The sequence below is a fragment of the Ylistrum balloti genome, unplaced genomic scaffold (genome assembly GCF_031769215.1).
Source record: "Ylistrum balloti isolate Yb309-2 unplaced genomic scaffold, AGI_CSIRO_Ybal_v1 Utg370016, whole genome shotgun sequence".
In the NCBI taxonomy this organism is placed as follows: Eukaryota; Metazoa; Mollusca; class Bivalvia; order Pectinida; family Pectinidae; genus Ylistrum; species Ylistrum balloti.
In genome coordinates, this window is record NW_026782086.1 from 204,542 (window position 1) to 221,287 (window position 16,746).

The 16,746-nt window shown below is 37.1% G+C and overlaps 1 pseudogene; it reads right to left on the reverse strand.

Annotated features, from left to right (window-relative positions):
• Positions 1–6,435: 6,435 nt before the first annotated feature.
• LOC132548518 (uncharacterized) lies at positions 6,436–6,948 on the reverse strand (annotated as a pseudogene).
• Positions 6,949–16,746: the final 9,798 nt, after the last annotated feature.

A 16,746-nucleotide genomic window follows, 5' to 3' on the forward strand; every position in this document is an offset into this window, starting at 1 on the left:
GCTACTAAGTCGATAAGGCTATGTCACAACCAGCTGGCAATGAAGAATGGTGTACTTGTGTATATTTGGAAAAATAAACCATATAGACACATGAGCCTTGTTGTTCCCAGTGCTCTGAAGAGGGAGGTTTTGAACTATTGTCACGATGTCAAATCAGCGGGTCACCTGGGGTGTGACAAGACTCTCCAGAGAGCAAAACGTTCTTTCATGTGGTATCAGATGGCTAAAGACTGCAGGGAGTATGTTACTTCATGTTCAACATGTAACAAGAACAAAACGATCTGTGTGAAACCAAAGGTGCCTTTGCAGCACTGTCCTTCAGGCTACCCAATGGAGCGTGTACATCTTGACATCCTTGGCCCATTTACCCCGAGCGAGCAAGGAAATGTTTGCGTTTTGGTTATGATAGACCAGTTTTCTAAATGGATAGAGTGTGTCGCTTTGCCCAACCAAAAGGCTGAACTCATCGCCAAGGAATTCATTGAGCGATTTGCGGTTACATTTGGGTGTCCATTGACTGTGCACATGGACCAGGGAAAGAACTTTGATGGGAATCTCTTCAAAACCTTTTGTAGTATCCTTCAGATAACCAAGACTCGAACCACGCCCTATCATCCATCTTCGAATGGGCAAGTGGAGAGATGTAATAGGAGTATACTTCAGATGATAAGATGTTATATCGAAGGAGGGAATGTCCAACACTGGGATAGAGATCTTCCATCATTGGTCATGGCTCCACATGCAACATAGAACGGTTCTACAGGATTCACACCAAATAGACTCATGCTCGGCAGAGAGGTAATCATGCCAGTCGACATACTTACCGGCGTCGCAAACGCAAATATGTCTCGCTTTGAATCCTCCGAGTGGGTTCAGAAGTTGGAACAGGTACTGGCAGACGCCCATCATGTTGCCCGGTCAAACTTGGCTAGTGCTCAACGGAGACAGAAGAGGTTATACGACGTCAAGTTAGTGGAACAACAGTACGACGACGGTGATGTTGTGTATCGGCTGGACGAGTCATCAAGGACCGGGGTCAGCAAAAAGCTGTTATCTCCATGGAGGGGGGCGTATATCGTTACCCAGAGTGAACCACCGCTCTACAGTGTTAGAGATTGTAGGGGCTTACCATTCACCACGATAAGCTAAAAAGGTTCACCGACAGAAATGTACCACTTTGGGTGAGCAGACTGCGCAGCAATCTCCATCGGACTGCTGTACAGGCGGCAAGTGCAGGTCTAGAGAGTGATGAGGAAAATGAAGATGTCCCTTCTGATGAGGTGGAGACAAGCACAATGAATGAGGGCAGCCTAGAAAAGGAGGATAAAACAAGAAAATTTGTCAGTTCTTCGGACAGTGAAACAGACACTGACATTAACAGTGATAGAAGGGTGTTGACTACGCGTAGGGCAGAAGTGTCAAAGTACCTGCCCATTTGAAGGAATTATGTGTTGTATTGATGTCTAAGGAGATCAGTGACTGTTACTTAAATTTATATCTTGTAAGACATAATTGACCTTAATCAGTTATATGTACATGCCTTTTATATTATGGGGAGGAATGTGGTAACGACCACTTGAGTTATTCCCCTTGCGCGGGAACTCTTATGGGCGGAGAGAGATATTGAGTCGACTAGAGAACAGACAACCTACCGTGCGGGAACGATTGTGCCCTAAGACTGTGTGTCTTCGGAGACTGTGTGTCTCGCTTCCCGGACTGTGTGTCTGGAAGGACCGGACCTGTGTGGCCGTCATTTATATGTTCATTATTATATATGCGATTTGTGCTAGTAATAAATAATTACTACAGTATATTCACCAGACCAACCTGAAAATTACCTGTCAGGTCCGTCGGTCCGCACTTTTCGGAATGTCTGTCTTTTAAGAAAGATGGTTCCCAAATCCATCCAACATTAAGGAATAACATTTACCACTGTGCTTCGTTAAAATTGTGGAAAATATACTCCACAATAGACATGTTACTATCTTGGACCCTACTGTTGTAATGGAAATTGGAGTATAAGAGTTATGTCCCTTGAATATGACTTGTTTAATGGAAATTGAAGTATTAGAGTTATGTCCCTTGAAAGTCTGAAATAGTGGCTTTTCCGAAACCGCTTGTCAAGCTGGTGCGAGGGCCGTTTAGTTCTCACCGAAGCTTGGACTTTTGACTTAGGGTAGCTAGCTATAGGGTTAGGTTAGAACCCAAGCTAGGAACACGAGCAAGGGTTGACTTAGTTGGTAGGACAACCTAGTGCTTAGTCAGGACCGACTAAGTGGTATTGCTCGGCGACTAGTTCAGTAGTTGGAACTAGGGTTAGGTGAAGTCACTGGGTGTTGAGCTTGTACTCACGCTCACATGCTAGTCAGAATAGTCTGTGTCGGGACAGCCGTCCATGTGAATACTAGTTCGTTCGTTAATTTTTTTGTTAACTCAGGTAGAGTTTGCTGTTACATGCTATATGTATATATCGGTATTTGTTAGCTAGTATCTCTGCAAGGAATCAGAGACTTACCCACCGTGTGCAAAGCTAGGCTGCACGTTACACTGTCTTGTCTTGAAGTTGGAATTACTAGGAAAACCTCTTCCCTCAGTTTTGAATTTCTAAATCCAGAATGCATTTCAGAACTTTACATATTGTGAGAATATGAAAGGCATCAGCATTAATGCTGATCACACCAAACACAATTGTTGTGTTCGTCGTATTTCTTATAAATATATGTTTCCTCGCAGACCGTCAGACATGACAACAACTCGAGAGTGAGGCTCAACAACATCTGATACTTTTGTCAGGCAGGCACAACTAGTCGATAAATTACTTTTTTTCCAGATGTTACAACAATGGCTCACCGAGTATAAGAACACAGGGTACCAGGTTGCCATGCCCTCCTGGGCCGAAAACAATTTTAAGCATTTTGGAAAATGGTACATTGGCTCTCCTGATATCTTTGCAAAAGGATTAGCTTTTTTCAAAAGAGCGAGAGAGAGAGAGAGAGAGAGAGAGAGAGAGAGAGAGAGAGAGAGAGAGAGAGAGAGAGAGAGAGAGAGAGAGAGAGAGAGAGAGAGAGAGAGAGAGAGAGAGAGAGAGAGAGAGAGAGAGAGAGAGAGAGTGAAATACATTGAAATACATGAATTCAAATTCATTAATTTTTACTTTTTTTCTTTCAGATTTTACTATTGAAAATCTTCAAAGACAGGTAAATAGAAATAGGTTCTGCAGTCACTGTAGTGTTAATGGTGAAATTGAGCAATTTTGGCAGCCTGTAGATGTTGTTGATGGTAAATGTACTTAATAAAATTTAAGAGCCAGAAGCAGTTTTCACTGCACATCTGAATTGAAATATGAAAGGAAAATGACGTTTGTGCAATATTAGAAAATGGTAATGTTTTACATTACAAAATCCAAAGGGGTTACAAAAACCAATCAAGCGTGAAAGTCTGTATTAGCGAAAGAGCTGCACGAGGTTTTCTGCGACTAACTTGTGTCGTCGCTTGAATTACATTCAAACTGATAATTGTTCCTTAGATCCTTAGGACTTAGAAATCACCGAATCTTGCTATCTATCAACTTCATCATTACGCCCCGGCTGTCACAAATACAGAGAGAAAGGGCTGTAGGCATGATCCAGGCTGGGGAGTCTCGCCGTCGAGTTGCACGGCATTTTGGTTGCAGTGTTAAGACAATTTGCCAGTTGGTAAGTCGTTTAAACCAAACTGGGTCAACATCCGATCGTCCCCGAAGCGGCCGACCCCGTAAAACGACCGCCAGGGATGACCGTCGTATACGATTGATACACTTGCGCAATCGATTCGTAACCGCAGTAGAGACTACAAGGACATTGTTTGGGCGTCGTGTGTCTCCCCAAACAGTCCGCAACAGGTTGAGGGCCTACCAATTGAAAGCGCGGCGTCCCTACACTGGACCCAATTTGTTGCGACGTCACCGTAATAATCGGCGTAACTGGACCCGTGTTCACCGTCGTTGGGCCTTACGACAATGGAACAATGTTCTGTTCTCAGATGAGTTCAGCTTTTATCTGCAACACGGTGACGGAAGGCGCAGTTTGTGGAGGCGACGAGGGGAGCGTTTCGCGAACTGCTGCGTCGCAGAACGGGACCGCTTTGGCGGCGAAAATGTAATGGTTTGGGGTGGTATTTGTGGGGGGACTCGTACCAGGCTTGTTGTGTTAAATGGCAATTTAACCGGCATTCGATATCGGGAAGAAATTTTAAGACCAATGGTTCTGCCATTCTTAAGTCGCCATGACGTTGGCGCCATTTTTCAACAGGATAACGCACCAGCGCACACCAGTCGCGTCAGCAGAACTTTCTTGCAGCTGAATAACGTACAGGTGTTAGATTGGCCATCTAAATCACCTGATTTGTCACCGATTGAGCATGTCTGGGACGTTCTTGGGCGACGCGTGAGAGAACGTCAAAATCAGCCATCAAACTTGCAGGAGCTGGCCCAAGTCTTAATCGCCGAATGGTACAACATCTCTCCTCGAATTATCCGCTGGTTTACGAGTTCCATGCGACGACGCTGCAATGCTGTTTACTTCGCAAACGGTGGCCATACCCATTACTAACGGTGTTACCTTTGAAATTGACCCCAACGTCCTTTAAAGTCGAATAAAATAAACTGAACGCAAAGTTTTATAATGAACCATGACTGCAGTTTTATCAGAATTGATCAATTACTTTATTCGTACATGATTGGTAAGGATTTATGAAGGGGTTAATTAATTAATCTCAGAATAAAGTAGTGTTACCTTTCTTTTTTTGTTTAGTATACAGTGTTAGAAGAAATGAAGAAGTGAATGCTGCTTAAAGTAAGCTATGAATATATTCACCAGGTTTACCTGATCTTTGGTCTGCATAAGCTGATGACTTTTAGACTACCTTGAATTTCTTCTATACTTTAATATAATATGTTTCACTAGAAAGTGATTAAAATGCCAAAGTTTACTACAGTATTAGTATTCTAATGGAAATTTGCATGTAATCAAAGTCCATAGCTTGCTGCTAGGTGGCACTCCAAAGAAAATATATCCATACCATTAAAAATAATATCTACAGATAGTGAATTTTTCAATAAAACCGAAACACACACCTTTTTCACTTTATTTATAATTTGCAGCATCTATATGTATGGTGCATACCGCCTTGCAGGGATTAATCTAGACAACTTTTTACCAATATTTACTAAACCCATTAATGTAATTATGAAAAGAAAATATCGATCTAACCGCATTGTCACATTTTATTCATTTAATCTTCATGTATGTCATCTCTTTAAACCCTATCCCACTTTTGAATTCTAACTAGAAGGGCTATCTGAAATTTCTTCAATTCTCAAAATAGGACAAGTAATAACTTTTTCAGATTAACTCATGGCATAAAAGGTATGACAAAGAGAACATATCTTTAATGTGTGATACGATAAACATTTTGTTGTGGAGGGACAGGAGGGACACAGAGCTGTCTTACCTATGTAATATTTATCCACACTTTCTGCCAGCATCTGGTATCTGGTGCAGACTGAGACAGTTGTAAAATATTGTTTTTTTTTACCCTTAATGGGTGGTTAGTTTCACATATGAACTTCCGTTTGCTGACTTGTGAAGGAAAAGACAGTCCGAGATGTCATTTGTAGCCTTCAATAGGTATGATTTTATGAATCTAGACAGTTATCACTTGTGTTGAACTTGGAATACTAACATGATAGTGATTTAGTTGTTTGCGTCCTTCAGGGACCTAATCATTCACTGGTTTCTGGTTGTAATGAATTGTACATATATAAATATTTAGTAATTTTTTAAAACAAAATATCAAATTTAACTCTTAAGTTGTTGACTGTTGTTGAAGGCCTGATAGTAAATCATTATAATAAATTACCAAAGTGTAAGGGTGATCTAGCCATGGTGTTATTCCTTCAGATATATTGACAAGAAAAGCAAGGACGCAAAACTGATGAAATAAACCAATAAAAATAACTCTTATTTTTATTTCGTGTTTTTGGAACCAACCTACCTATGTATTTATTTTAGCAATAAAGATTAAGGAAGTTGTACAAGTTTGATCAAGTATAATTGCATTGTTTTAGGCTTTACAGTGCGATTACTCCGAGAAACACATCTTTTTAGGGGTTGATGATTTGGGCCCGTTTAACCTTTTTCACGATAGACCATGATCTGCCACAGGCTCATACTTTTCTGGGTATTTTGTTTCGTCTTTTATAGGCCTCTCCCTGGTAGACTTGGAAAGTTCATCCGAAGTAGACAGTTGAGCTGGAGGCTCGTTACTCTGATGCGCGTGGATGGTAGCTACATGCGACCCAGTTGCGGATTCCGAAACTTCAGAATCAGAATCTGTGACATCGAGTTCATCATCGAATCGAGATAATAGTTTTATTAGCATTATCCTATGATGCTGTCAACAATGTGTCAAATACCGATGCAGTATAGGAAAACTCTGTGTATAAACGAATTTATCGAGCTTGAAGTACGATTGTTTGTTTTCATGGCGCTGGTGGTTTCTCCATAGGATCTCAAAGAGATGACTTTCAAAGTTGGTAATTGATGTGCCATTTTTTATGGAAATGATCTTTGGCATGTTTTCAAGCCCCCTCAATAGTGTACGTATTGACGTCTACTATTTCACCAGTTTAGACATTTTTGTAAAATTTACGGAATTGGATATTGTGCAGCAGTAAAAACGGCTGTAGCCGTACCCTCCCCAACTATTGGTATAGATGGACCAACCTATGTCTACATGTCTCAGTACAATAGCTTCCAATAGTTTTCGGCAGTTTTATCAGAAACAGGAGGCCCGCTCTACCAAGCCGACAATCCAGCCTTTCACATCGCTGTTTCAATGGCCTCGGTTGTAGTTACATTTTTTGCCAAATGAGGACACGTCAATTTCAACTATATCCTCCAACTTCATATTATACATCTGACGAAACAATAATCTTTAAGAAGTTCCCTGATAGAGGAAGCCAGTCAACTGCTATACGTTTGAATTTTTTCAGCAAGAGCGGCGGATTTGAATAACGTATGGTCATCTAAAACATTTCTGACTAATTCTTGTATGTCTCTGATGTCTAATTTGGATTGTTCAAGAAAGGAAAACTTCCTGTTGGAAAAATTCGTGCCTGTTATTTACTTTTGCACACCACCTCATGTCATCTACTTCGTTGGAACGTTTCGCATGGTAGCATTCAGAGTTGCATTTTTGGACATTGCAAATAGTATGCAGTTTCTTTCACATCAGTTTAACACGCCATCATTCCCTAGTAAAAATAATGCAATGAAATTCCGCGAATTCGAAAAGTCGGAAAATGTTTTGGTTTCGGCATCTGCAGCCCTTTTTCGAAAGTTTCCATCACTGGTATGACTTACCTCTTGAACTCGTGACCTACAGCGAAAAAACGAGGAATTTCTAATATTTTTGGTTAATTTATCAAAATTCTTTTCTTTCATTCCGTAATAATAAATATAAAAAATCTACATTTACAAATACAATATTTTGGAAATAGTAAAAAATTCAAAAATTCCAAATTATAGGCTTGCTGACCCATGAAATATACTTAAAATATTGGAAACAAAAATTTGAAAAAAGAACATAAAACATTTGGACTGGATCCATATATTTTTTGTTACTGACATCTCAAGTTTTACGGTAATGTTTTGGCGAGCTGACAATAAAATGTACAACGACATTTGTCTTAAATTCGGATAAAAATGATACAATTCAAGCTAAATATTTCGGCTCGATCCGACCCCACCAAAATAGTAGTAGTCACATATTTATATCCCAAGATTTGTATACAGTGCATGCTAAGTCATATACGTTGTATACGTCTTATGACCTTGTTTAATGGGTAATATTTACGTCCTGTGTTGCATTTGCATATTTGAGAGGATAGGTCGCCTTACTAGTCTCGGTTAGTTTCCCTTTAGTCGAGCGATAGATTGTTCGGCTAGAGACAGAAGGGTCGCTAGTTCGAACCCCAACGGTTACATGCATATGCAGCGCGGATTTCTTGCTCCAGTTGAACGATATTTTTGCTATAGATTATATATTTTTGCAGAAAAATATTAATATATTGTTTTGTGGATGAAAATTCCAAAATCTATGCTTAAGATAAGTAAATTTAACATTTCTTCGTTACAAATAAGGAATTTTTTATAAAAAATTTAGATGAAAATTAGTCATTTTGTCGTTGAAACCAGCACATGAACCTCCTTCATACTCTTACCATTTTTAACAACGATTATTTCGACAACTTAAATGTGAAATAAAAGCAATACCACGAAAAACCCTCCAGTTGTATGCCTCTGACTATCAAGTATAGTAGCTTTCCAACACATTGACATAACTATGACAAACATTCGTTTGTCATTTTTCAGGTGAAAATGGCACATAATTTCAGTCCCATCGCTGTACGGGTAAACATAACATCAATTTTACATGTATCAATGATTCATGAAGAGGGACTGCTGTTTATATATAAAAATAGATATGCTTTTTGATCAAAGTACATTAGAATTATTCAAAATAAAGGATTTCATATGTATTTTTTAGGAAATGAATGATAAAATATCCATTTCCACATAGCGCCATAGCTATATCTAAAACATGGTTCACAGTATGTGAATATCGACAATTACTGGAGTTTATTCTAATTTCTCGGTTATTTCTTTCTTCATTAATTTATCTATAAGCTAATCACCATATACATTCCGTTCGTGTATACAGACATAATGCAATTTCAAAGGTATATGTACAGTTTACGACTAACGTTTATAACCAGTGGTGTGAAAATAAACTGACCGACCGATTCACTTACAGTAAATAAAACATTAATATATGTACAATTTATATATTTCAGCCAATCAGAGCAAAGTATTAGACATAATCCTAAAGAAACTGATCTTCAAGGTGAAGATAGGTCATCATCCTCAGGATGATGTCTTAGTAGATGACGTAACAAAGTACTGATTGGCTGATGTGAAATAAAAAAAACAGCCAATCGCAATAGGCGAAATACTCTTGAAACGACATCTAAGATAAAGACCAATCTTTACCATGACGATAATAATGCACACAAGGCAGTATAAACTGTTTCAAGTTAGATTTTATTGATTTAATGCATTCAAATTTCAATCTTCACTTTCTTGGCATTTTTCATAATGGCGACCTTCTTCATTGTGTTTGGTTTGTGGATTGTTAAGGAGTTGTTATCACGCACATTTTCCTTAGAGTGATCACATTCGTGATTTTCCACTTTTCCAGAATTGCTATCCACACCGTTAACAGTTTCCACTTTTAATGGCTATTTCGGTGCATTTTTCATATTCTCAACTGCAGACATGACGGGGAATACAAGAATAACTAATATCTTGTAGTAAAGGCGCTAGTTCACGCTTATACGCATTTAAAGCAGAGCTGCGGTACCATGATCTAGATGTTACAACTTTATCATGGAATCCCTGGTTATATAGTGTAGTACAAGTTTCACGTCCACTATGATTCGATATATTTCGAACTTCTGTGTCTATTCCAGCTTCATTGTAAAGCTTGTTCATCATATTTCTCATGTCTTTCTCGGATATATTTGCAGCACTGCAGCGGGGAATATTAAACTTTTCCGAAAGTGGCAAGGGTTTCTTGTAAAAGTGTCCTTTCCCGGGAATAAGAGACAGGTACAATAAATACAATTTTACTAGATATCTTGCATTGTCTGGATTAGCGAAATGTTTTTACCTTTTTTTGGTGTTACTTTCCGACGAGCCAATCCTCCTTGAATGTTTTTGGTATCCGAGGAGATTCGCATATAATGTACTCATTCTCACTGACGCGACCAGTTTCTATTTTGAATTGTTCAGCCTACAATGTTTTGTGTCCCTCCATTCCCCAAAGTCCGAATGCTTTACAATTGTAGAAAAACACAGCATTAGATAATACTTCGGCCGTATTGAAAATACATTTGTATCACCAAAATCGTCCTTGAAAATATCAACTAAGGGTGTTTCACCTCTTCCCCTTTGCTGTATAAGGTCTATCACTGTATTGAAATCTACCTCGTTCAGATAATCCGACATGTTCCTGTCGATATTGCTGGTTTTAAAAAATATAATGAGGAACTTATGAAGAAAAATGGAAAATGAAGACAGTTACGCTAATTAACTTATACAGTATCATTCTTATCATTCCATGATATGATCGTCGTACAGAATATATCATACGTTATAATAAGCACATTTCGAGACAATAATAATCAGATATCAAAATAGATACAAACATGCATTTTCTAGCATTTGAAACAAAGAGGAAAAGGTAGAAAAACAGTCTCAAATCCCTCTATTATACGTTTCTGAATTTACCTGACATAGGTGACATTCAAGACTTGCTTAAAATATTTAATTATGGTGGTGTGCTAGTATAGCATTTAGTACAATGTTCATTAAATTTGACTTACAAAATAATCACGGACTTGTTGTTTGAAAATTAAGAACATGGTTTGATGTTGTAACAAGCAAGCAAATGGATATAAAAAATAATTTACTTTTACTTTTATTACGATACACTACACATTGGTTACCTTGGGTTACCTTGGGGACCTTGTTTAAGGATACTAAGTTCTATTAAGCTATTTCTCCTATTTAGAAAGCTTATTGACCAAGGAAAAGCATTAGTAAGGCCTATCTTCCAAGATAAATATAGGATAATTAATAGTGTCACTCGGGAAAGATACCAAAAATATTAGCCACACGAGTGAAATATATTTGTTATTACTGAAGACATTATTAAATATTCTGTTTATTACATTTTCATAGCAAAAATAAACCAAAATAATGGCAAACTTACGATAACTATAAAATGGGTAAGTTGACCATGCTTTTTCCAGACACTACTCACTCATTATACAACGATGTTGTGCGAGGCAAAAAATAGTCCATTTTATGAAAAATCAGTAAAAATATATAGACTCATAAATAAATCATAATGATTGTTTATTTGTGTTTGGACATGAATTTTGTAATTTATTGATGTCACTTATACACAATAAAATGGTTTAAACGTTAACTGAAAAAATAAAAATAATGTTTGATAAATTCTTCCGGGCATGAAAAGGTATGGCGCCATCCTAGTCGCTACTATCAGTGACACGGATTCTATTAAAATACCTTGGTCCACACTCAAGACTCTCAGAACGGGGATGGGTTTTGCCACTGATAACATAGTTAGAGTTACTGGCTTGCATCGTCTGCTCACTGCCATGAAAATGGAAATTTGCGGTGGAGTTGAAGGCCCCGATGTAGCATCACTCTCCCGACAGATTGAAGTACTAGCAGGTACTCCTCTGTTCCCTTCTTCTGTTGATAATATATTTGAAATCCCCTTGCACTGGTCAGAGTTTAATCGGCTGTGATTATTCAGACTATTCACATCTTTGCCTGGAACTTGAGTAGATTTGTATCGGGCTCTCTGATTGGTCAATCCTCACTAGTGAAAAATATCAGTTTGAGATATCCCTATATTTCACTGCTAGAAATGTAATAAAGATCATTTACTTGATTGCTCCATGTTATGCTTATTTAGATTTCGGTGCACTAGTTAATTAAAATTTATCAAAATGTATGTAACAACCAAAATGATCAAAATCACACCTGTCTTGTAATTTGCGATATTTCTGAGGCTTTTGATCAAGTTTGGCATACAGGTTAAGAACACAAAATGGAAATCCCTGATATCTGATTACGTACGGAATAATAACTAGTGCTAGTCTACCCCAAGGTTCTGTCCTATATCCTCTTCTTTTTCTCTTGTACATTAATGATATAACTGATAACCTTGCCAGCCTCTCACGTCTATTTTCTGATGACACTTCCTCAACAGACGCTTTTTCTCCCTCTGCGCCTACTGAATTTGAAGCTATCACTATCAGAGATCTTGAAAAAAGTTCACAATTGAGCCGATAACTGGCTCATCAAGTTAAATCCTAATTTAACTGTGTCTATACTGATCTTAAATACTAATAATGATCTGGAAGTTGATAATTTTTTTAATAATGTTGATATTGATGTGATAGTGAATATCACAAACATCTTAGTATTTTCCTGGGTACAAACTGTAAATGGGCTTATTTTGATAACTTTTCTAAAAGTAGTAGTAAGCAAATAGGAAAATAGAAAATTAAAATTTATCTTTAATTGCAAAAGTTTATATAGAATTTCCCTCAGTTATATATATATCTCTACAGTTGAAATTCGTTGTTTCGAAATCGCTTGAGCTGAAATTCCGTTTGAGTAAAATGATTTTCAAGTCCCGATTTCTTCCCTTCTGTATCTTTGTAATTTTAGTTCGTATGACTCGAAATTCATTGAGTTGAAATTTCGGTTAAGCCGAAGCAATTTTTCAGTCCCTTCATTTGTAGAGCAAGAGGAAAGTAATTGGTTGTCTCGAAATTGAATTTTGTCAAAAAACAATAAAAGGAGACATTAGAATTACCTTTATTTTATTGCCATTTCAAAAAAGAGATTAAACTACGCTGCTTGCGTACTATCGTAGCCATACTTCGTTCAACCGTAATCAACATCAGGAAGCTGATATCCTCAACCTTATTTATACACTTCATTAGAGTCGAAATTCGAATAAGTCGAAATATTTTCCACGATCCCTTGAATTTCGAGATAACTAATTCGAGTGTATTTTGAAACTGTTAGGGAAACTTTGTCTCAACGACGTACCCGACGCAAACTTCAACTTTTCTTCAAAATACATAACAACATGACCCCATTCTAGTATCATCTTTAACACAATATAATTTGAGAAACTCTGAGAACTATTCAATTCCAAAGTTCCGTTTACAGTCTTCATTAAACTCCATTACCTCTTCCACTAAAAAGTCATGGAATGCACTTAACCCTAATACCAAAACTGCACATTCCTACACGATTTGAAAAAAAAATTGCCATTAAAACTAAAACGATTCTTTTAAAGTACAGAAGTATTACTTGACTTACCAGACTCCGCCATAATTGCAGCACATTAAATATGATCTCTTTTATGATGATAAAAGAAAAAATGAAAATGTGCATGCGGTTATTCTAATGAAACTACTCACCAGTTCTTTTTTATATGCTATATATTCAATGATTACAGATGTTAGGTTAATAATGACGTTAAAAAAGTAAAAACAACAAAATGTGAAGTACAGTACGTTCCGCATTCTTCCTTAACATTCAAATATATTATATGGCGTCGTTACCAGGATGGAGAAACTGAATGCATTGCGGGCTGGAATCAGGGCCGTAATTACAAAAACGTTGAAAAAGACTTGTGTAACAAAGAGGAAAGTGAAATCAGAAATGAATCCAAAGACTTTCAAATATTGTGGACAAAAAGAAAGAACTAATCAGCAGACTCGACGAAAAAATATTAGAAGACACAGCTAAGGAAGTCGTCAAGACTGATGAGTATAATTCACAAATCAAAGAACGGTAAAGGTCCAAGGACAAGAATGGACAGGCCACTTTCCCTCTTAGAGGACGTTGAGAAAGTCACTGTAAAGCAGGTGTCAAATGTTGCTGAGAAAGGGTTTGGTACAAGCAGGGCTATAGTCTGTGCCAAAACAGGCTGTCTGGTAAAACATCAAAACGTAATACAAGATTACCAGATGGAATTCCAGGGAATAATTGGAAGAAAGTAGTGAAATCGCCATCCAGAATTATCTAGAGAAGATATCCACGGTCTGAAGTCTAATGCTGATCGTCCAGTTTTGTTGAATTATTTCATTGAACACTCCAGAATTATGAAAAATCTCAATCTTGAATCCCTTGTACAACATATTCGGAATACTGAAGAAAACTACTTCCAGGTGGAGCATTTCTCAGTGGCATTGTGTGTGCGGAAGGTGTCGCGGAGCCTAACTAGGAGAACGTCAACTTCTAGGGAGTCTATCAGCACACTGGCCTGAGTAAATGCAAATGGACAGAGGATGCTACTTTTATGCGTTGTACAAACTAGATGCTGTTTCAATTCAGGACACTCCAGAAATGACAATTTGGACGAAACAAGAGAGAGCCTGAATGAGAGATGTGTTAGACAATCAGTAGTTTCGAGATTTTTTTATACCAAACTTTGGTCCAAGACGTCCAAAATAATTGATAGTCATAGCAGCCATGTCATGCTAGGTTGCTGCAGAAAGGAAATATTCACATATAAGCCGTACCACCTTATACAACAGCATGGCTATAGCTCTGGAGAGCTGCAATGTCTTTGGTCATTCGTGTACAACACATACTGCTTCTTCAAACCCAGTGTTAAACACCACCACCAAGACGATCTTGCCAGCACTTTTCAAAGAAGCCTTAAAGAAGATTTAAAGGTGCCTTTAGAACCTGTGTATTTTCCCCGCTCAATGAAGGTGTCGTACCCTTTGCTGCTTTAAAATCGATCTCCTTGGCTTTGTAACTATAATGAAGATAGATTTGTTTTTAGAAAGATGAATACTGCAAGAAAATTTATATCATAATTTATAGCATAAAACCATGATTTAAATGGGCACATATATTCCATTAAAACAGAAAGTAAACATGCAAGCTGGTTTAAGAAAGACACAGTTTTAGCTATGATAAGATTCCATATTTTTGAAATGCATACATTCCACTTGAAATCACGATGCATTGCATTGATGAACCATATTGTGAATTGGAAAGCGAATATTTCTGTGCATTGGGATATTTGCTAGTTCTAATGTCTTCATCTCTGTAAAAGATATGGATGACACCAATGATGTTGTGGTTGAAATATAAGAAAACGTTGTGGATGCGAGTGTGTTGGACAAGTATGCTCATCGTGGCTTTTAAAAATTTGTGAATAAGTTTAAATTAAATTTAATTCAGTTGTTTTTAATGTTCACAGTCCATTGTCTTTCATCTTACACTGGAGTAACTAAGAAACAAATCGTATTTGTAAGAAAGTATGTAGTAAGGAAAGAAACAATAAATGAGACAATGCAAAAACGCAAATATTCATTGACAAAACTGAAAATGAATACAATTCAAGTAATATATTATGTTATTGAAAGAGATTGGAGTGAAGGTGATGTAAATACACTTGTTGATTGAAGTAGTATGGTCTTTAATAAAGCAGCAGCTGCTACATGTGGAACACGAAAAAGAAGAGTTCATTACTTTGATAGCTCCAAGTGATGATGTGGGTCAATGTCAGAAGTACAAAAATAATTATGTATCAAAAAACATGAGATTGAAAATTACACTCGATTGGTTTTAATGCAATGCGAAATTATAACACCTGTGTTTTTCGTCATCTCCGGCCAAAATCCAAACGCCAACACATTGCCGATTTCTTTGGTCTGGTTCGACACAAATTCAGTTACTGTGGCAAGATTTAACAGATAACTGCAAGTAGAGACAGGAGCACTCCGTTTGTACGGATTAAGTAGGTAGGTGTTTAAATCTACAAGTGTTTAATCGGTAAGGAGTCCCAGGTTCTACTATTTTCCCCAAGCCTATTCCATATATGGCATTCATCCCAAACGGATCATATAAGACATTGTTGGATCAAGATAAATTAAACATTGGGCATCACATATATATAATTGATTATTGAATAAAAACATGATATCAGTTAAATCACACATTGTTAGATCAAAATATATCATTCATTATTGGGTCAAGGGTCAAATATATTTATCATACATTGTTTGATAAGAGTTGACCACATACTGCAGGGCCAAAACAGATCATATGGTGTGGGAGCACAATGGACCAAAGGGAAGGATAAAAATGTTGTAAAAACGATTAAAAAATAGAAGAGACTCATTTTTCACATTTTGATTATATCTACACTATACCTTGAAAATATTGTCGTCTGCTATATAATAGGAAACAATTATAAATATTTTAGCGTTCTTATTGTCTGACCATGGGGATCTCGAACATCTAATAAGAAAAAAAAACTGAATTAGTTCTTGATACCTTGGAAACATGAGAAGAATTACAGCACCTTCCATGACAACATTTATATGGCTGCCGTCCAGTTCGAAGTGACCTGGGTGCGATATAAGCTACTTGTGAGCGATTGTAGTTAACATGTCTTGATTTTTCGTCCTAACAAACTTGTTTTTCATTTAAGAACGTTGATTTGTTTTGCTGACATGATATTTAGTCTTGAATTTATTCGTTGACATGTCATTCTCCTATTATCTTTAAATACATCTGCACTTTGCACTGTGGAGAAAATTAATCAAAATTTGAATGAAAAGTATTTCTGAGGTTGAGTGAAGTTCGCACGTTTAAACCTTTTTCGCAAATAAGTTTCGGGAATATTTTGTACTGCAAATAATTTGTACGTTTTTTCTTTTCAACTTCTCTTTCCGAATAAATTTATTAAGAATTTGTTATTTGTCTGCAATTTCGGAACATAATCTTATTGTGTACACGTTTAAAGAGTAGTTTGTGTTAAACTACCTATGATTATTTTGCACCGGTTTCATTTTATACACTTAAGTATATTTTTCCTGTTTTTAAGTCTAGTGTCGTATACAACTGATAAATGAGCCCTGTGTAAGTCTATCAGATACAGAGCAAGTTCGTAGTCCAATCTCATCTATAGATTAAGGTATCATTTATGTATAATGTATTTGTACTAGAGGTGTGAGCGGAAGGTGATGTTAGTCTATAATCAGTACATCACACTAACTTTGACAGA